At 42.6% G+C, this 22,309-nt stretch overlaps 1 protein-coding gene across 1 annotated transcript in view; it reads left to right on the top strand.

Moving 5' to 3' along the window:
- Positions 1–22,309, top strand: part of MAP2K1 (mitogen-activated protein kinase kinase 1) — an 81,129-nt gene that overhangs the window by 44,854 nt on the left and 13,966 nt on the right. The gene's annotated exons all lie outside the window — the stretch shown is intronic.

A 22,309-nucleotide genomic window follows, 5' to 3' on the forward strand; every position in this document is an offset into this window, starting at 1 on the left:
CTTTGACTATTTACTTTGATATCTGGAGCAGCAACAACCATCCTTTTTTTAGTATGTGGTATACCTGTTACCCGAGGCTGTGACAGACATAGTCACCCAGTATGCACAGACCAGATGCCCAGCTAGAACTTAGTTACCCAGCCCCCAGTGTCCCTGGCTGCCCACTGGACTAGACTGTGCATAGGCCCAAAGCCATGACTAACTGGATATGAGTTTGACTCTAAAAGAAACTCTGGGTTCTTTTAATAAAGGTACACATACACTTATCATATAACCATACCACTCTTAGATATTTATTCAAGATAAATGAAAACATATGTCCATAAAGACTCGTATACACATGTTTAAAGCAGCTATATTCATAGTAGAAATAACTAAAATGTTCTTCAACAGGCAAAGAGATAAACAAATTACAATATATCCATACAAGAGAGTATTATTCAGCAATAAAAATAACAGGCTATTGACAGATGTAGGTTTTTTTTTTTTAATTTATTTGTTTATTTTTGGCTGTGTTGGGTCTTCATTGCTGTGCGTGGGCTTTCTCTAGTTGCGGCGAGTGGGGGCCACTCTTCATTGTGGTGCGCGGGCTTCTCATTGCGGTGGCTTCTCTTGTTGCGGAGCACGGGCTCTAGAGCGCAGGCTCAGTAGTTGTGGCGCACGGGCTTAGTTGCTCCGCGGCATGTGGGATCTTCCCGGATCAGGGCTTGAACCCGTGTCCCCTGCGTTGGCAGGCGGATTCTTAACCACTGTGCCACCAGGGAAGCCCGACACATGTAGTTTTGATGAATATCAAAAACACTTCTGGATGAAAGAAGCCTGACCCAAAACAGTACAAACTGTTTCTATGTATATAAAATTATAGAGAAAACAACACAGATCTATAGGGACAGAAAGTAGATCAATGGTTACCTGAGGGTTTAGGGAGAGATTAACATCAATGAGGCATGACGGAACTTCCTGGGGTGATGAAATGTTATATCTAGATTGTGGTGGTAGATACGTGGGTATATGGGTTTATCAAAAGTCAAACTTTCCGCTAAAGTGGTTGCATTTTACAGTATATAAGTTATACCTCAATAAAGTTTATTTTTTAAAAAAAGATGAAGAAGCCAGAGGAAAGACAAATGGAAAAACACAGTGCTCTCGGCCATGTCCCTTTAGCTACAGTGTGCTAATAGTGACAGGTCTAGGGAGGGATGGTGGAGGAAGAGAGGAGTGGACTGGTGAAATTGGCCAGCTTATGAGCCATTATATATTAGGTAATACATTCTAAATTTTAGAATAGGTATTGTTTTTTTAATTAAATTTTTAAACTTGTAAAATATACATAACATAAAATTGATCATTTTAACCATTTAAAAATGTACAGTTCAAGTAGAATTTTAAAAAAAGAAAGAAAATATACAGTTCAGTGGCATTAAGTACATTCACATTGTTATGCAACCACAACCACCATCAGTATTCTTTTTTTTTTTTTTTTTTTTTTTTTTTTTTTTTTTTTTTTTTAAATATTTATTTATTTATTATTTTTGGCTGTGTTGGGTCTTCGTTTCTGTGCGAGGGCTTTCTCTAGTTGCGGCAAGTGGGGGTCACTCTTCATCGCGGTGCGCGGGCCTCTTCACTATCGCGGCCTCTCTTGTTGCGGAGCACAGGCTCCAGACGCGCAGGCTCAGTGATTGTGGCTCACGGGCCTAGCTACTCCGCGGCATGTGGGATCTTCCCAGACCAGGGCTCGAACCCGTGTCCCCTGCATTGTCAGGCAGATTCTCAACCACTGCGCCACCAGGGAAGCCCACCATCAGTATTCTTAAGATGTCAGTTTTGCTTTATTTGATCTGTAGATTCAAAGCCATCCCACTGAAAATCCCAGTAGCCTTTGTAGAGTTGACAAATTTTGTCTAAAATTTATAGGGAGATGCAAAGAACCTAGAATAGCCAAAACAACTTTAAAAAGGAAAAACAAAGTTGGGGGACTTAGACTACCTGACTTCAAGGTTTATTAGAAAGCTACAGTAATCAAAAGAGTGTTGCATTGGTGTGAAGCTAAGCATAATAGATCAAATAGAACATAATGAAGAGTTCAGAAACAGACACATACATATAGAGTCAATTGAGTTTTGGCAAAGATTCCAAAGTAGTTCAATAGGGGAAGAAGAATCTATTCAACAAATGATGCTGAACAATTGGATATCCATATGCACAAAAATGAACCTCTACTATTACCTCACGCTATATACAAAAATAACTCTCAGTGGATCATAAAACTTTTAAAACTTCTAAAAGAAAACATAGGAGACTATCTTAGTTACTGTGTTTTAGCAAAGAGTTTTAAAATGAGACATAAAAAGCACAAACGATAACGGAAAAACCAATAAATTGAGCTTCATCTAAATTAATAACATTTGCTTTTCCAAAGACGCTGTGACAAAAATGAAAAGGCAAGCCATGGACTAAGAGAAAATATGGGCAAAACATATATCCATCAAAGGACTTTATCTAGAATATATAAAGACCTCTGACAACCTAATAATAAGAAGATAAACAATGCAATTTTTTAAAAATTGGTAAAAATATATATGCTCTCTACAAGACACCCACTTCAGACCAAGGGACACATGCAGACGGAAAGTGAGGGGATGGAAAAAGATATCCCATGCAAATGGAAATCAAAACAAAGCTGGAGTAGCAATACTCACATCAGATAAAATAGACTTTAAAATAAAGAATGTTACAAGAGAAAAGGAGGGACACTACATAATGATCAAGGGATCAATCCAAGAAGAAGATATAACAATTATAAATACATATGCACCCAACATAGGCGCACCTCAATACATAAGACAACTGCTAACAGCTATAAAAGGGGAAGTCGACAGTAACTGTAATAGTGGGGGACTTTAACACCTCACATACACCAATGGACAGATCATCCAAACAGAAAATTAATAAGGAAACACAAGCTTTAAATAACACAATAGACCAGATAGATTTAATTGATATTTATAGGATATTCCATCCCCAAACAGCAGATTACACTTTCTTCTCAAGTGCACATGGAACATTCTCCAGGATAGATCACATCTTGGGTCACAAGTCAAGCCTCAGTAAATTTAAGAAAATTGAAATCATATCAAGCACCTTTTGTGACCACAATGCTATGAGATTAGAAATCAATTACAGGGAAAAAACATAAAAAACACAAACACATGGAGGCTAAACAGTATGTTACTAAATAACCAAGAGATCACTGAAGAAATCAAAGAGGAAATCAAAAAATACCTAGAAACAAATTACAACGAAAACACGACGATCCAAAACCTATGGGATGCAGCAAAAGCAGTTCTAAGAGGGAAGTTTATAGCAATACAGGCCTATCTCAAGAAACAAGAAAAATCTCAATCTAACCTTACACCTAAAGGAACTAGAGAAAAAAGAACAAACAAAAACCAAAGTTAGCAGAAGGAAAGAAATCATAAAGATCAGAGCAGAATAAATGAAATAGAAACAAAGAAAACAATAGCAAAGATCAATAAAACTAAAAGCTGGTTCTTTGAGAAGATAAACAAAACTGAGAAACCATTAGCCAGACTCATCAAGAAAAAGAGGGAGAGGACTCAAGTCAATAAAATTAGAAATGAAAAAGAAATTACAACAGACACTGCAGAAATACAAAGCATCCTAAGAGACTACTACAAGCAACTCTATGCCAATAAAATGGACAACCTGGAAGAAATGGACAAGTTCTTGGAAAGGTATAACCTTCTAAGACTGAACCAGGAAGAAATAGAAAATATGAACAGACCAGTCACCAGTAATGAAATTGAAACTGTGATTAAAAATCTTCCAACAAACAAAAGTCCAGGACCAGATAGCTTCACAGGTGAATTCTATCAAACATTTAGAGAAGAGCTAACACCCATCCTTCTCAAACTCTTCCAAAAAAATTGCAGAGGGAGGAGCACTCCCAAACTCATTCTATGAGGCCACCATCACCCTGATACCAAAACCAGACATAGATACTACAAAAAAAGAAAATTACAGACCAATATCACTGATGAATATAGATGTAGAAATCCTCAACAAAATACTAGCAAACAGAATCCAACAACATGTTAAAAGGATCATACACCACGATCAAGTGGGATTTATCCCAGGGATGCAAGGATTCTTCAATATACGCAAATCAATCAAAGTGATACACCATATTAACAAATTGAAGAATAAAAACCATATGATCATCTCAATAGATGCAGAAAAAGCTTTTGACAAAATTTATGATAAAAACTCTCCAGAAAGTGGGCATAGAGGGAACCTACCTCAACATAATAAAGGCCATATATGACAAACCCACAGCAAACATCATTCTCAATGGTGAAAAACTGAAAGCATTTCCTCTAAGATCAGGAACAAGACAAGCATGTCCACTCGCCACTATTATTCAACATAGTTTTGGAAGTTCTAACCATGGCAATCAGAGAAGAAAAAGAAATAAAAAGAATACAAACTGGAAAAGAAGAAGTCAAACTGTCACTGTTTGCAGATGACATACTATCTATACATAGAGAATCCTAAAGATGCTACCAGAAAACTACTAGAGCTAATCAATGAATCTGGTAAAGTTGCAGGATACAAAATTAATGCACAGAAATCTCTTGCATTCTTATACACTAACAACGAAAGAGCAGAAAGAGAAATTAAAGAAACAATCCCATTCACCATTGCAACAGAAAGAATAAAATACCTAGGAATAAACCTACCTAAGGAGGTAAAAGACCTGTACTCAGAAAACTGTAAGACACTGATGAAAGAAATCGAAGATGACACAAACAGATGGCGAGATATACCATGTTCTTGGATTGGAAGAATCAATATTGTGAAAATGACTATACTACCCAAAGCAATCTACAGATTCAGTTCAATCCTTATCAAATTACCAGTGGCATTTTTTACAGAACTAGAACAAAAAATCTTAAAATTTGTATGGAAACACAAAAGACCCCGAATAACCAAAGCAATCTTGAGGGAAAAAAACGGAGCTGGAGGAATCAGACTCCCTGACTTCAGACTATACTACATAGCTGCAGTAATCAAGACAATATGGTACTGGCACAAAAACAGAAATATAGATCAATGGAACAGAATGGAAAGCCCAGAGATAAACCCACACACCTATGGTCAACTAATCTATGACAAAGGATGCAAGGATATACAATGGAGAAAAGGCAGTCTCTTCAATAAGTGGTGCTGGGAAAACTGGACAGCTACATGTAAAAGAATGAAATTAGAACACTCCCTAACACCATACACAAAAATAAACTCAAAGTGGATTAGAGACCTAAATGTAAGACCGGACACTATCAAAGTCTTAGAAGAAAACGTAGGCAGAACACTCTATGACATAGATCACAGCAAGATCTTTTTTGATCCACCTCCTAGAGTAATGGAAATAAAAACAAATATAAACAAATGGGACCTAATGAAACTTCAAAGCTTTTGCAAAGCAGAGGAAACTACAAACAAGATGAAAAGATGACCCTCAGAATAGGAGAAAATATTTGCAAACAAATCAACGGACAAAGGATTAATCTCCAAAATATATAAACAGCTAATGCAGCTCAATATTAAAAAAACAAACAACCCAATCCAAAAATGGGCAGAAGACCTAAATAGACATTTCTCCAAAGAAGACATACAGATGGCCAAGAAGCACATGAAAAGCTGTTCAACATCACTGATTATTAGAGAAATACAAATCAAAACTACAATGAGGTATCACCTCACACTAGTTAGAATGGGCATCATCAGAAAATCTACAAACAAATGCTGGAGAGGGTGTGGAGAAAAGGGAACCCACTTGCACTGTTGGTGGGAATGTAAATTAATATAGCCACTGTGGAGAACAGTATGGAGGTTTCTTAAAAAACTAAAAATAGAATTACCATATGACCCAGCAATCCCACTATTGGGCATATACCCAGAGAAAACCATAATTCAAAAAGATACATGCACCCCAATGTTCACTGCAGCACTATTTACAATAGCCAGGTCATGGAGGCAACCTAAATATCCATCAACAGACGAATGGATAAAGAAGATGTAGTACATATATACAATGGAATATTACTCAGCCATAACAAGGAACAAAATTGGGTCATTTGTAGAGACGTGGATGGATCTAGAGACTGTCACACAGAGTGAAGTAAGTCAGAAAGAGAAAAACAAATATCATATATTAACGCATATATGTGGAACCTAGAAAAATGGTACAAATGAACTGGTTTGCAGGGTAGAAATAGAGGCACAGATGTAGAGACACAGAAATAGAGACACCAAGTGGGGGAGGTGGCGGGGGGTCGGGCGTGGTGTGATGAATTGGGAGATTGGGATTGACATGTATACACTAATATGTATAAAATAGATAACTAATAAGAGCCTGCTGTATAAAAAATAAATAAAATAAAATTCAAAAATTCAAGAAAAAAAAGACAAGAAATAGCAAATGTTGGAGAGGATGTTGAGAAAAGGGAACCCTTGTGAAGTGTTGGTGGGAATGGAAATTGGTGCAGTCACCATGGAAAAGAGTATAGCATTTCCTCAGAAAATTAACAGTGGAACTACCATATGGCCCAGCAATCCCACTTCTGAAGAAATGGAAAACACTAATTTGAAAAGATATATGCACCCCTAGGCTCACAGCAGCACTATTTACAATAGCCAAGATAGGGAAACAACCCATTGTCCAATGACAGATGACTGGATAAAGAAACTGTGGTACAGATATACAATGGAATATTATTCAGCCAAATAAAAAATGAAATCTTGCCATGTGATAACATGAAAGGACCTTGAGGGCATTATGCTAAGTGAAGTAACTCAGAGAAAGACAAATACTTCATGATCTCCCTTACATGTGGAATCTTTAAAAAAAAAAAAGAAAAATCCCAGCTCAGATAGAACAGACTGGCGGATGCCAGAGGCAGGAGGTGTTTGGGGTGAAATGCCTGAAGGTGAAAAGGTACAAACTTTCAGCTATAAATAAGTCATGAGATGTCAGAAACAACATGCTGACCATAGATAATAATATTATATTGAATACGTGAAAGTTGCTAAGAGAGTTGACCTTAAAAATTCTCATAAAAGAAAAAATAATGTACTTGTATCTGGTGACAGATCTCATTTAGACTTATTGTGATTATTTCACAATGTATACAAATAACGAATCCTTATGTTGTACAGCTCAAACTACCATAATGTTGTATGTCAACAATACCTGAAAAAAAAATAAACTATGATATCCTTGGAACAATAAAATATCAGAACTAGTTGTGACTTCTGAAAAAAAAATGGGTAAAAGATTTGAACAGACACTTTACTAAAAAAGATACGCGAATGGGAAATAAGCACATGAGAAGATATTCAACATCGTTAGGGAAATGTAAGTTAAAGCCACAATGAGTTACTGCTACACGCCCACTAGAATGTCTGTAGAGAGTAGCTCTATGTTATTGAGGACGTGGAGCAACAGGAACTCTCAGTCACTGCTGATAGGAATGTGAAACGGTGCAGTTGTGCCGGAAAACAGCTGATCAGTTTCATAAAATGTTAAGCATGTATCTATGATACATTCAACCATTTCACTCCTAGGATTTTCCCTAAAGAAAGAAAGAAAGCATAGGTCCAATCAGGCCCTTGTACCTGAATGTTCATAGTAGTTTTATTTGTAATAGCCGAAAACTAGACACAACCCAAATGTCCATCAACAGTTGAATGCATAAACAAATTGTGGTATATCCATACAATAGTATACTGCTTAGCAATAAAAAGAATAAACCATTGATAACTTGCAGCAGTATGGATGAATCTTAAAAGAGTGATGCTGCGTGAAAGAAACAAAGAGCTGTGTCACATACTGTGTGAATCTATTTACATAATTCTAGAAATTGCAGACTAATCTGTAATGACAAAATACAAATCAGTGGTTGCCTGGAGAATGAAGGAAGGGGAGGAAGGGAAGAATTACAAAGGAGCATGAGGAAACTTTGGGGGCTGATAGATGTGTTTATAATCTTGATTGTGGGCATGGTCATATATGTACTCATCAAGTGATATACTTTAAGTATATGGAGTTTATTGTATGAAAATTATACACCAATAAAGCTGTAAAAAAGCAAGAAGCAAAAAAAAAAAAAAAAACAAAAAAGTCAAGTTGTTGAAAATCAGTGATAAAGAGAGATTCTTAAACACAGCCAGGGAAAGGGACAGTCACTTTGGAAAACAGTTTGTAATTTCTTTTAAAATTAAACCGTACAACCCACCAACTCCATTTCTCAATATTGACCTAAGAAAAATGAAGACATTTGTCTGCACGAAGACTTGTGCACAAATGTCATAAGCATCTTTATTCATGATAGCCCCAAACTAGAAACAACCAAAATATTTCACCAGATGAGCAAGTAAACAAATTTTAATATTCTCAAACAGCGGAATACAGCTCAACAATAAAAATGAACAAATTGTTGATACACACAACTTGGACAAATCTCAAAAACATTATGCTGAGTGAAAGAAGCCTTATAGAAAATAGTCCACACTGCATGATTCTACTAGAACAGTCAGATTTAATCCACAGTAACACAGTAATAAAGTAGATCAGTGGTTGCCTGGGGATCTGAGGGGCTGGAGTGAGGGTGAACTTCAAAGTGGCATGACAGAACACTGGAGTAATCAAAATATTAAATTTTGATTTGGTGGTGGGTTCACAGGTGTATACGTTTTTTCAGAATGCATCAAACTATACACTTAAAATGCAAAACTGTAGAAAGCCTTCTGCTTTCTAACTGCACTGGCTACATTTTGTCTTCTTACCACTGACAATTAAGAAAGTGTCAGTAGGAGGTATGGTATGGCTTGAGGTGGGGAGCAGTTTTCCAGCAATTTATGGATCTTAATCTGTGTTTTTTTAAAGACCTCTGTGTTTTATGTTAGAATATTTTAGTGTGTCAATTTCTAGGAAATAGGAGTAGCTGAAAGGAGAGGAGGAATCAACATTTCTTGAGCATGGGGCCGTGTTCTGGGGCTGCGAATGATATGTGTAATCTCACTTAGAGGGACCCATGAGGTCAGTGTTGTAGAAGGATCTGGTGGAGTAAAGGTGTTCCATTGCATTCCATCTGTAAAATGGAATCCTCTTGCCTGCTCCTAGGTTGCTGTGAGGATTAATGAAATTACATATGGAAAGCATCTGGCAAGGTGTTTTGCATATAAAAGGGCCTAACAAATGCTAATTGCCCTTCTTATTCCTTTATATAAATTGTGAGGAAACTGAGATGCAGTGAGATTGAATTCCTTTTTTGAGCTGCACCTTTGCTCCTATTGTTGCCTTTCCTGGCAATGCTGACTTTCTAATCCCCACCCCACCCCCTCACACTCACCTTTGTTAGACTAAGTCTGCTCATCCTTTTTTTTTTTTAAATATATCAATATATCATGTCTGTTTTTTTATTGAAGTATAATTGATTTACAATGCTGCATTAATTTCTGCTACACAGCAAAGTGATTCAGTTATATGTACGTATGCATTTTTTTTTTCATATTCTTTTCCATTATGGTTTATCACAGGATATTGAATGTAGTTCCCTGTGCTATACAGTAGGACCTTGTTTATCCATTCTATATGCTAATCCTTTTTTAAGTACTATGGCACAGAGGCTTGGGAGTCAGCCAGTTAAAGTTGAAATCCCAACTCTCTTACAGATAGGGTGTATAAACTCTCTGAGTTATTTATTCATCTGTAAAATGAGGATAATTCATGCCAAAGAGCAATAATTGCAAATTATATACTTATTTCATATAGTCGTGAAAATTAAAGTCGTTAATAAGTGTTAGCTAATTGTAATAATGTTACTGTTTAGCTCAAACATCTCTTCTTACAAGAGGCTTTCCATGAACCAGCCCCTTCCCAAAGTGGATTAAGTGTTCTGCCTCTGTATTCCTTTGACACAGTGTCCTTCCCTTTCTTGTAATAAATAATGATCATTGTTTACTGAGGACCTGTTATGTGCCAAGTGCTGTATTAGGTGCTTTATGCAACTTATCTCACTTATTATTCCAAACAACCTTCTGAAATAGGTGTTTTTCCTGTTTTATAGATGTAGAAACCAAAGCTCAGAGAGTTTATATGTCTCTCTCGCTAGTCTGTGAATTTCTTCAAATCAGGGAACACGTCGAATTCATCTTTGTATCCCTAGTCCCCAACATGATAGCAGACTAGCTCCTCCTGAAAGGTCTGTTAAATGGGTGTGTGTGTGACTGACTTGTGCCAGAACACACAGGAATCAACAGTGAAGCTGGGCTAAGAACCCATGTCCTCTGCTTTTAACCCAGTCATGAATCTAGTCCTGGTTTTTTCTCTACCATGTGCCTAGTATGTGCCATGCTCTGCATTGCTGATGGAGGGCTCACTTTATTTTCGTTCCAAAGAGAGGAAGGTTTCAGCTCATTCCTGGAATAACCAGCTTGCTTTCCCCTTCCGCCTGGTGCTGCTGCCCCCACTCTTCCAGGAATTTCTTTTCTGGCTCCACCATTTATTGCTGTTTGGCATGCAGAGCTGCTTTGTGAGCCAGACGGGTCTCTGAACAGATGTCTTGGTGGAGGGTTCACGCCCTGCCCAGCCGAGAAGGGGGAGTCACTAGAAGGACTTCTGCTCCAGTGAGCAGTGTGTGTACAGGCAGCCCTGGCCTGGCCGCTCAGCTTTTCAGCCTCCTGCTGTTTGTGGGTCTTCTCCAGAAAGAATCCTGAAAGAATTCACTGGAAGGCCTGGCCTGGAAATGGTACTCTTACACAACTCGATTTCTTAGCCAGAAGCACAATGAGTGAACGATTCCTGGAAGCTGAGTTAGGGTGAGAATGAGAGAGAGAGACTCTCTGCCTCTGTCTTTAGGCTTTCTCACTGCCAGTAAGTTCCTCCTCTGCTCTAAATATATTCTTTCCTGATGAAATTTAAACTCCATTTCTTCTCATTCTGTCCTTGAGGAAAAAAGGGGAAGAATAAAGAGGCTTTTTTTCTGCCTCATGTTTTTAAAAATTCTTTACTTGTTGGTACTGACTTGGTGGGGATAGCTCAGTGATTATTTCAGTTAGTTTTTGCTGTGTAATAAACCACACCAACACTTAGTAGTTTTAAAACAACAACAGCTTATTACCTTGTACAGTTCTGTGGGATGGCAGGGCCTTCTTCCCCATGTTTTCAGTCATCCTCTGGGAGGCTAACCCCTTGGCTTCTTCCCATGACGGTCTTGGGGTTTCAGTAGCAAGAGGGGGTAACCCCAATACTCAAGCACCATTTAAGCCTGTGCTTGTGTCAGGTTTTTTGGTAATGTCTTATTGGCTAAAGCAAGTCACGTGGCCAAGCCAAGATTCAGAAAGATTCAGAAAGTAGAGGGATGCACTTTATCTCTTGTTGGGAGGAGCTACAAAATATTATGGCCAGTTTTTTCACTCTGTCACAGTGATAGAAGTTCAGGGTTCTAATGCTGACTGTGCTACTTAACTGTGTAACCTTGGGCAAGTAATGTAACTTCTCCAAACCTCAGAAAAGTGGAGAAAATAGAGCCTACTTAAAGGTTGTGAGGATTGAGATAATGCCTGCAAAGCACTTAGAATAGTGCTTGGCACATGGTAGACACTTAATATTTGTTAGCTGCTGCTTAGCAGATGAATTAGTAGGCTTTTATGATTGCCAACAACAGAAACCAGCCTAACTTGGTTTAAGCTTCTCAAAACATATTCACTGGAAGGATCCTGGAAAAGTATAGAGAAGCCTTTGAAAAGCTGAACCCCCAGACTGTGTTGGGATAGGGACCAGGGAGGGCTGCTCTGGTTTGGGTGGCTGGGTCACTCAGGCAGAAAAGCAGCTGCCCGAGTCCACGGCTCCCACAGGGATGCTGCTGCTGGGCCAGCGGGCCCTTCTTCGCCTCACTGGGGGGGCTGCAGGCTCAGTCACCTCCCAGAGGGGGCCGCCGTGACTGCCTCTAAGCGTGCGCTCCCACGACAGTCATGCAAGTATCAAGCGACCATCCCTTCCTACTGAGTGTGGGTACAGGTTGGCACATCTGTGGGCAAAGGTGACGGGATTTTAAATTATTAGATTGGAAGTGATGTCTAGGTGTGCCCTGCTCTAAGTAAAACTAATGTACAAAAGTAACTTACAGCACAAGTTGCCCTAGGGGCACTTCTTTGCTTTTTCAAAACATTCACTAGAGGATTTTTCAAATACAGTTTCTCACAGACTCTTCAAGAAGGCAAGCAAATTATATCAGTTTGATTCAAACTTTTTTTTAGGGGGTGGGAATATGTCGGTGATACAAAATGAGGCATACCTGCACTTACAGATTACTTTTTTTTTTTTTAATAAATTTATTTTTATTTATTTATTTTTGGCTGCACTGGGTCTTCGTTGCTGTGTGTGGGCCTTCTCTAGTTGCGGAGAGTGGGGGTCGCTCAGCAGTTGTGGAGCAGGGGCCTAGGTGCTCCACAGCATGTGGGATCTTCCCGGGCCAGGGCTCGAACCCGCGTCCCCCGCATTGGCAGGCAGATTCTCAACCACTGCGCCACCAGGGAAGTCCCCAGATTACTTTTTAAGTGAGAGGAAGTACAGTAATGGTACTTGGGGGGTGAACAACTGTTTTCAGGTACTGCTTAGGTCCTGTTTTTCCAGCTAGGTAGTAGACTCTTGGAAGTTTTTCAGTCTCCTTTCTCCGACCGGCTGAGCATGTCCTGGTGCTGGTGAGCTGCACTGCTGTGGGTGTGCCTGTGGCTGCCTTTCCTGTGTTTCCAACGTGTCCGTACTGTACAGCATCCCAGAGATCAGCAGGTTCTCACTCTGGTTCCTGAAGTGCTTGGTCTCTGCCATTGTGGGACAGGACTTCTTGGGCAGGACAAGTAAAGCCAGTATTCGCCGTGTCTGAAGTTGTGGCCAGCTATTCTGGATTTCATCCACGGCGAAGCGGTCCACTGTGATCTGCCTTGGTGTCGTGCGGACATTCTGTTTCCTCCGGGTGTTCAAAGGGAGCAGCCGTCTGTGTGGCTCAGCCTGGTGTGCGTGGTTTATGGGCTGTTGATCGGGAGGTGGGGATTAGATCTGTGGTCCCTCTGGGAGTGTACGTTTTCTCTGAAATCTCTGGGTGACATTCTGGTGGATAGTCGTGGGTAGGTACACACACATGTTCCTCCGTGGTTACTTGCCCTTCTCATAGACGTTTCCCCCATCAAAGAAAAGTCAATTCGTATTGTAAAATATTCACTGAATACCTACCAAGTGCAAGGTACTGGGTGAATCACTGCAGAGGGCATAAAGATGGCTCATAAATGACTCGTGTCCTCTGGGGGCTTAGAGTGTAACAGGGGAAAAGAGACATATCTGTAAGTGATTCTCATGCGTGGTGGAGCACAGCCAGTGTCATTGTTCTGTGCATGAATCGCCACGCTGCCAGCTGTCAAATAGAATCTGATGTGATACAATTAGTCAGGATTCTTTGGCTGTGTCAGAAACCTAACTCAGGACTACTTAAGCAAAAGAGGGAGTGCATTGGCTTGAGTTACCAGGAGGTCCAAAGGCAGGGATGAATACGGGGTTGAAATGATAGCCTCAGGACTCTGGTCACCTCTTGGCTTTACTCCTCCTTATGTGGGCTTCCTTTTCGGTCAGATTCTCTTCACTGGGGGCAGCACGGACCTCACTAGCCCAATACATCTAGTCCTTAGTGCTCCGTATCCCAGAGAAAGCTCCGCCCAGTCTCCTCAGCATCTAGGTCAGTGCTTGAATCACTAGTCGGCTCTGCTTGGAGACCCTGCCCAGTCCTGGACCATTTGTTGTGTCCAGGGGACTAGAGTAGTGTGGTGGGCCATCCTGAGTTGTGAAACTACCTCTTGGGCAGGATTGATGGGGTCCCTTCATTGGCACCCTAGCAGGAACACTCGCTATCGTGGAGGAGCATATCCCCAATGAAAAAGAGGAGTTCTGTAACTAGAGGATGGGAGGAACAGATTCTGAAAGCAAGCAAATTACGATGAAAAAAGTTGTTCCACTATAGATAATATTAAGCATTGGGTCAGAAAGACAGAAAACTGCTAACACAGGATCAAAACAATAATTAAGCATTTAAGGCAGGGGTGGGCAAAATTGGCAGCTCACAGCCTGCTGGCTATTTTTGTACGGCCTGCGAGCTAAGATTTGTTTTTCAGAATTTTGTGACACATGATAATTATGTGAAATTCAAATTTCGGTGTCCATAAAGACGTTTTATTGGAACACAGCCAGGCTTATTTAAGTGTTGTCTGTGGCTGCTTTTGTGCTGTAATGGCAGAGTTGAATAGTTGCTTGTGAAAGAGATTGTGTGGGCCTCAAAGCCTTAAAATATTTGCTCTCTGGTCCTTTTACAGAAAAAGCTTCCTGACCACTGAGTTAAGGGGAAGAAGAATCCCCCAACTGAGAAAGCTTTAGAATTTAAGCACAAAAGTCAGCTGTAAGTTGATTAACTTTAGGTGCTTCATGAAAACGGTGTATGGCATGGGTAGGAGAGAGGGTATTTCCCCGATCCTGGAGCTCTGAGAGAGCTTAGCTCCAAAGGTTTCTGTGTAGTCTTTCCACTTACTGTGGCAGGAGGTCAGAGGTCTAGTTCAACCAAAGCTGACCTAAGTAGTTAGGCTATGAGTTAAGGTGTGTATGGGAGGGCTCAGATACAGCTGTGCTTCATGCCATTTAAAGCAGTGATTTGCATTGCCAGCCCACCATGCTTCTTAGACCCCTGTCATTATCAAGATCTTGTTTTGGGACTTCCCTGGTGGTCCAGTGGGTAAGACTCCATGCTCCCAAAGCAGGGGGCCCGGGTTTGATCCCTGGTCAGGGAACTAGATCCCGCATGCATGCTGCAACTAAGAGTTTGCATGCCACAACTAACAGTCCGCATGCCCCAACTAAGAAGCCCGCATGCTGCAACTAAGAAGTCCATGTGCCACAATTAATTAAGAGTCCACGTGCTGCAACTAAAAAAGATTCCCTCATGCCGCAACTAAAAGATCCCAGGTGCCGCAACTAAGACCCGGTGCAGCCAAAATAAGTAAATAAACAAACAAACAAAAAAGTCTTGTTTTGATTAAGACCCTGAAGAAGCATTACGTGATTTAGATCAATGCAGAGTTCATACAACTTAGCTGGTGAATAGTTTCTGCCTGGGAGTTGCTGGCAGATGAAGATCAATAAATGCTGAGAACAGTGTTAAATTAAGTCTCCGCTTATCTTTCTCTGACTCTTGTCAGATGAAGCAGTGTGTAATCTCCCTGATCTTTATGCCCGGCACTGAATTAGTGGCCTGGGCTGCAGTGTACTGAGAAAGCTGGCCTGAGGGGACGCCCAGCCAGACTGTGATTGCAGCAAGCTGTGATGGTTCTCTGCAGAGCTAGAGTCGTTTGTACCTTGGGACCTTCCGGCTCAGAGGACCCTCCAGAAGAGCTCCTAACTGCCCGGGGTGAAGAGTTTTGTGAAAACAGGGAGCTCTCGGGTCAGGATGAGATTTAAGCCCTGTGCAGAGACTATGAGAGTGTTTGTGGATCCCCGTCCTGGGGACAGCTGGGAATCTCCAGGGCACTTCGAGGGACCCCAGCCACAGCCTCCAGAGGAGCAGGGCCCTCACAACGGTCAGGATTTCAACCTCTAAAGTCTTCCTCTCCCTTCAGTCAGACTTGCCATTGGCGCTGATAGGCAAGATTTGAAGTGGCCCGAGTTAGTTTTTGTTTTGTTGTTTTACAAGCTGTTGGTGGCAGACGCGCATGTGATGAGTTTCTGAGTGGCTGCTTCTGTGACCCTTGCAAGGCACTGTCCTCCCTGCCGGAGCTTTCCTGACGTCCTGCCAGCCAGGCTTCCCTGCGGAGAGTCAGGGTGGCCCCTGAGGCTGCGCACAGGGCTCTGTCCTGAGCAAGTCCCTGTCCGTGTGTGGCAGGGCAGTGTCATCCGAGCCTCGACCCATAGGTTGCCCATGGTGTCCAGGGGGTGGCCTTGGCTACACCTCTGCTTCCTTTGCCCACCACTCTCATCCCCCAGCCGTGTGGTGACAGCCTCAAGGGGGCAGTGAATTTACAGGGAGAACAGATTCCTTTGGACTCTGTCTAGACTGCCCCACCTAACCGATGGAGAGAAACAGAGAGTGGCTGATTGGTAGCTGGAATCCAGTATGTGGTCTCTCGTTAGAAATGTGAGTCATGTTCTCTAGAATTACCTCAGTGCTAGACCCACAGCGATGGATTATGCCTCCAGACAAGTTTGTTTCTTAGCATCTCAAGTGAGGCAGATGGGACGCTGGAGGAGGGAAAGCGCTTCCTCAGATCCCTTTAGGGAAGCATCGTGGAGGAGGTGGTATTTGGGCTGAGCTCTGAAGCATAGGGAGAAGTTACGCAAGTGACAGTGTCAGTGAAAGGAATTCCAGGTAGAGGGAAACACATGAGTCATGATGACACACAGGCAGGGAAATATAGATATATGTCCTTGCAGGAAATAGCAAGTCGTTCAGGGTGTTTAGAACAAAGGATTCCTGGTGGTAACTGGTGGGAGTTAAGTGAGAATTAGTTGACGCGATTGAGGAGGGTCTTCCCCGCCATGCGCGGGGACTGGATTTTAGCCTGGACAGTGGGGACCCGAGGGCCACTCCTGCACAGGGAGGGGAGGCAAGCTGTCCTTGGAGGAGGAGGCCTCTGGCTGCTGCCGCTAAGGTGAGGCGAGAGGGGAGAGAGGTCAATTAGGAGGCTGTTGCCATGGCTCCGGAAGAAAGAACGTGGGTCTGAGTCAGGGTAGTCACCGAGTGGAGGGTGAAGAGGACACAGGTTGGGACAGATTATCCTACAAACCCCTGAGAGCAGAGGCCAGGTGCTGGTGTGGACAGATGGGGAAGGCAAGGGAAGGAAGCCACAAGGTTTGCCCCATGGCCCTCCCCAAGGCGGGTGGTGGAAGGGACCCAAGGCCTAAGGCTGTGCCTCCTCCCTTTAGGAAAGACCTGTTACCCTAGTCTGAGAGGTGATCCCGGCAGAGCTGTGTCCTGCTCCTTCTCACATCACAAAGCCTCATTTCTAAGGGAAACTCGGGGCTGGGGGTACTGCCACTCTCCTCAGTTACAGATAACTTCCTGAGGAGGACTGTGGGCCCAGGAGAGCTGGTTTGACTTGGAAGTCTGGTGACCTGGTGACCAAAGAAGGGGCAGATTTTGTTAATCATTACCCTAGCAAGGTGGAGCCCAGCTCACCATGCCCAACGCTACAGAGTGACAACGTAGTCTAGTGGAGCATCTCAGCTTGAGGGTGGGAACCAGCATTAGGCTTAATAGCACCGAGTTAATTAGAAACAAACATGGTGGGATTTGCTTTTTCCATTTGGAAACAACATGTTTCAAAATTTATTGTTGGAGGTAAGTGCCTGCCGCCTTGTGAACTGTGTGCGGTGCTTTCATTGGCTGGTAGTGGCAGGCAGTGAGTCCTCAGAAAGCTGCTACCCACCAAGTGGCCTCAGAGCCACTGCTTCCCTTTCCCTTTAGCGTCCTGGCTGCGGCCGGAACCTCATGGAAGGTTCCCTCAGGCTCGGCCATTGGCTCCCTGAGTGATCCTGTCAGAGTCCCTCATCACTTCTGAGCCTTACCTTCATTCATTTAGTGGTGATCTTGCTTCCTTCTCCATCTCCTGGAACTGTCCTCAGGACCAGATGAAGAGGAAACTCGTGGACCACGTGTGTGTAACAGAGTCAAGTTTGTGGTGTTTAAAAGCCCATTGAACATATAATGCTGGGCTCCTAAGAAGCTTGTAGTCCTAATCAAAGAAGCAAGACTATACCTTAAAAATTGGATAAAAGGTTTATGAATGAATTGACATAAGGTCTGGAATTTGCCTTAAAATATTTGTGCCCTCCCAACCCCACAAAGGAAAAACTGAGGGTTTTGGTTGAAACAAGACTGGCAATGCGTAGATAATTGTTGAAGCTGATGTTGGGTACATGGTTACACTCTCTCTACTTTTGTGGATGTTTGGATTTTTTAAGAGGAAAAAATGTGACTAAAAGAAGTTGGCAAACCTACTAACATGACAAGTGACATACATGGTAAGAGCTCCAGGGAGACGGGAGCCTTGTGGGTGTAGAGGGGTCAGGCGAGGCTTCCCGGAGGAGGTGGGAGCCTCTTGGTGAGGATTCTTTGTTACAAGTAACAGAAACCAACTTGAGTCAGTGTAAACAGAACAGAGGACTTCCTTATAAGGATCTGGGGGCCCTTGCGCAGCCCAAGGGCCAGATGTTGCCCGTGCTCAGGAAGGGACAGGGCAGGGATGGAAGACCACTGGGATCCCAGGCAACCTCTCTCCATGTTGGGCCGCCTTGTCCTGCGTGCTCTGAAGCTTGGCTTTCTCTGCTTTGTCCAGGGGCAGGAGGAAGGGCTCCCACCCCGACCCCAGCTCCCAGTGAGCATCAAGTCCATCCCAGACACAGCCCAGGCCAAAGTCCCTGAGTATTCTAGCAAAACTTACCTGGTGCAGATAGTTGGTGGAGCTCCCTCCTGTAGGTGAAGGGAGGTAATTAAGGGGTTACTTTTGAGGTAACCCTTTCTCCCCCCTCCCCTCCAACAAACAAAAAAGACTAGAAGGATGGTAGAATGAATATGAATACAGAAGGCATCTGGATTAGAGACTAGCAAGAGTGATGAACGATTCAGAGACTATTGGGGAACAGCATGGATCCTCTTGGCACTGACGGGGTGGGGTGGGGGGTTGGGGAGGGCCCACATAGGTAGGAACCCCACCGAGCAGGACCTGATTTTCTATGTTGCTTGTGTTTTTTCTCAAACAAATGTTAGCTCTTATTTTTCCCCCAAGCTTCAGAGACATTGAACTCTAAATCCTGCGTATCTCATATGTAGTTCCTCTTATTTATTGAGCCCTTAGTATCTACCATCAAGTAGGAATTACTGTTCCCACCTGACAGCCAAGGAAACAGGCTTCAGGAGGCTCTGTAATTTGGCCTCCTGCAGGGTCACACAGCTCGTGCTGGTAGAGCTAGGATTCAAATCCAGATCTGCCTAACTCCAAAGGTGGTGCTACCATTTCCACACCACACTGTATACCTACTTAATGTAATTTTTGATGCCAATTGATGATAAGAATCAGGGGATGTTAGGATTCTTGGTTGTTGGTGAACACGAATTAGCTCAAACAATAAAAGAGGTGTTTTGTTTTTGTTTTTGTTTTTTGGCTTAGCTCACCAAACCTCAGGAAGAATAAGAATGCAGCCTGGCCTTAGGGAAAATTGTGTCCAAGCACTCAAATGCCATTAGCTGTTATACTTCAATTATGGTGTGCAGTCGGTTCTCTATACCTGCATCCTTGGATTCAGCCAACCTGCAGATGGAAAATATTTGGGAAAAAATAATCCCAGAAAGTTCCAAAAGGCAAAACTTCATTTACATAGCATTTACATTGTATTTATAACTATTTACATTGTATTAGGTATTATAAGTAATCTAGAGATATTTAAAGCATGCAAGAGGACGTGCATAGGTTATGTGCAAATACTACATCATTTTATATAAGGAACTTGAGCATCTGCACATTTCAGTATCCCCGGGGGTGGGCGGGGGAGTCGGGGCGGCATGTCCTGGAACCTGCTAATTTTCTCTCATTTGTTTCTCTTCTGATGTTGGCTTTATTCTCTCAGGCCAGCTGTCTCTACCACATGGGAACCACTGCCTCTGGCTTTAGTCTCATTATCAGGGAGGCAAGAGCTTTTCCCAGCTTCTGATAGAAAATCCCAAGGGAGGGCTCTAATTGGACTAATACTGGTCACATACCCAGACCCGCCAGATCACCGTGCCAGGGGATGGGGGAACTGGGAGTGGCCCAGCCTGCGTCAGGGACAGGGTTCCGATTGTCAGTCTCCACCCGGAGCAGTTGGTTGGAGTCAGGGAGGAGCACTTCTCCCAGTTAGTGTATATGGTGGGGAGGGTCCTTCTCAGTAGGTTACACAGGATGTTCCCGCTCCACTTAGCTTACGTTTGTCCTTACCTGGCAAGAGCGAATGATTTCCTAGGCATTTCCTTTAGGGCCTGTCTCAAGCTAAGCTAGGAACGACTGGTGAGTGACCTTGACTTCACGGGTGAATCATGCTGACCGTGACCCAGGCACAAATGGCAATGCCTTACTTTGGTGCAGCTTGGGTCACCATAACTATGGTGATATTATTAGAAATTCTCTCCCACTTTCCATTTAAAAATGAACAGATCTCCGACCTACCTCTACCTTTCCTTTTTCCATCTTTTTTTTTTTTTTTTAATTTCCTCTCCTCCTGCTGAGCAAAATTAGCTTTCAGCAGGTCAAAACAGGTTTTTAGCTAATTTCTCTTTCTTGAAGTACAGATGATAAGCATCCAAGTTAGCCAACGTTGTTTTTCTGCCCACAGGTGGTTGATTGGCTTTGTGATAGATTGACTATCTGCTTGTCTTCTGAAGTTGCCCAGATAGTCTGGAAGGGGAAGTATACTGCTCTAAGGCATGTTCTTTTAATGGGAAGGTTACTCTGTGGTCTTTGGCAAGTGGCTTCTACTTGAGCCTTAATTTCCACATCTGTAATATGGGGCTGCTCTGCCATGCATTAGTATGGGTTCATTAGAAATGAGAGATCAGGGAATCCAGGATCCATAAACTCTTGCCTTTACTGCCCCCTTTTCCCTTTTCTTTTTCTCTCTCCCTTCTCTCCCTCTCCCTTTAGTGTAACCCCTATACCTTTTGCTGTAGCTGTTGTTACTACCTGATTTCAGATTTGTGCTGATGAAAACCAAATCCTGAACTCTTGCAACACCATCTCTTGTTTAATGGTCAGCATTTGTGTGCCTTTTGGGTCAGGGATGAGCACTGCATTTGCAGAGAGGGGTGCACAAAGGTAGAAAATGAAAGCATTTCAAAACTAATGAATTAGGGACTTCCCTGGTGGCACAGTGGTTAAGAATCTGCCTGCCAATGCAGGGGACACGGGTTCGATCCCTGGTCCGGGAAGATCCCACATGTCTCGGAGCAGCTAAGCCTGTGCACCACAACTACTGAGCCTGTGCTCTAGAGCCCGTGAGCCACAACTACTGAGCCCGCATGCCACAACTACTGAAGCCTGCGCACCCTAGAGCCCATGCACCGCAACAAGAGAAGCCACCACAATGAGAAGCCCGCGCACCGCAACGCGGACTAGCCCCCACTCGCCGCTACTAGAGAAAGCCCGCATGCGGCAACAAAGACCCAACGCAGCGAAAAATAAAAAATTAAAAAGAAAAAACAAAAAAAAACTAATGAATCTTGGGAGGGAAGCAGAAATTGAAATGCAGTTGCTGGACTTGGTTGCAAAACTCTTGAAAGTGGAGAGATAAAAATAGCTGCTTGTTAGGACCCGGCACACGTGCTCCGAAGGCTCACTGTTTGAACTCACTTGTTAATCAGGAGGTGGGAAACAGCCTCTAGTTCCTGCTGTCAGCACGTCTCTTGCAGTTAAACTTGTCAAGGAGGAGGATAATGAGCTGGAGCTGAGAAGGAAGCGCTTGCTCACTAAACTGGAGCTCAGAATTATTTTCTCTCACAACCAGATTTTAAGGATTTCAACCTACCCCAAGTCAGCTCCTATTCCCAGATAAAGCTTGTTTCATTGGTAATGTGAGTGACCCCCCCTGCCCCGCTTCCCAACCACAACTTTTTTAAAAAATTGAGATACAGTTGACAGATAACATTGTATTAGTTTCAGATATAGAACATAATGATTTGATATACGTGTATATTGTGAAGTGATTGGCCACAATACGTCTAGTTAACATCCGTCACCTTACATAGTTACAATTTTTTTCTTGTGATGAGAACTTTTAAGATATACTCTCTTAGCAACTTTCAAATATACAGTATTGTTAACTGTAGTCACCATGCTGTGCATTGCGTCTCTAGGACTTATTCATCTTATAACTGGAGGTTTGTGCCTTTTGACCACCTTCACCCACAACTTAGTAATGGCTTTTCGGAAACTTTGGAGTACAACCCACTATGGTTTGCCATTTGCTCTGTTGTTTAGACCCAGGTTAGCTAGCCTCTGGATAAACAATCAATCTATGGCTTCTACTCTAGCCTCTGCCATTACCTCACTTTGTAACCTTGACAGATAACTCCCAGACTCTGGGCCTCAGTGTTTCTCGTCTGTGCACAGGGGTTAATAATGCTTACTTCACACCATTGTCGTGAGGATTAAAGAAGACAATATATTT

The sequence above is a fragment of the Balaenoptera physalus genome (assembly GCF_965194825.1).
Source record: "Balaenoptera physalus genome assembly, chromosome: 2".
NCBI classification, from domain to species: domain Eukaryota; kingdom Metazoa; phylum Chordata; class Mammalia; order Artiodactyla; family Balaenopteridae; genus Balaenoptera; species Balaenoptera physalus.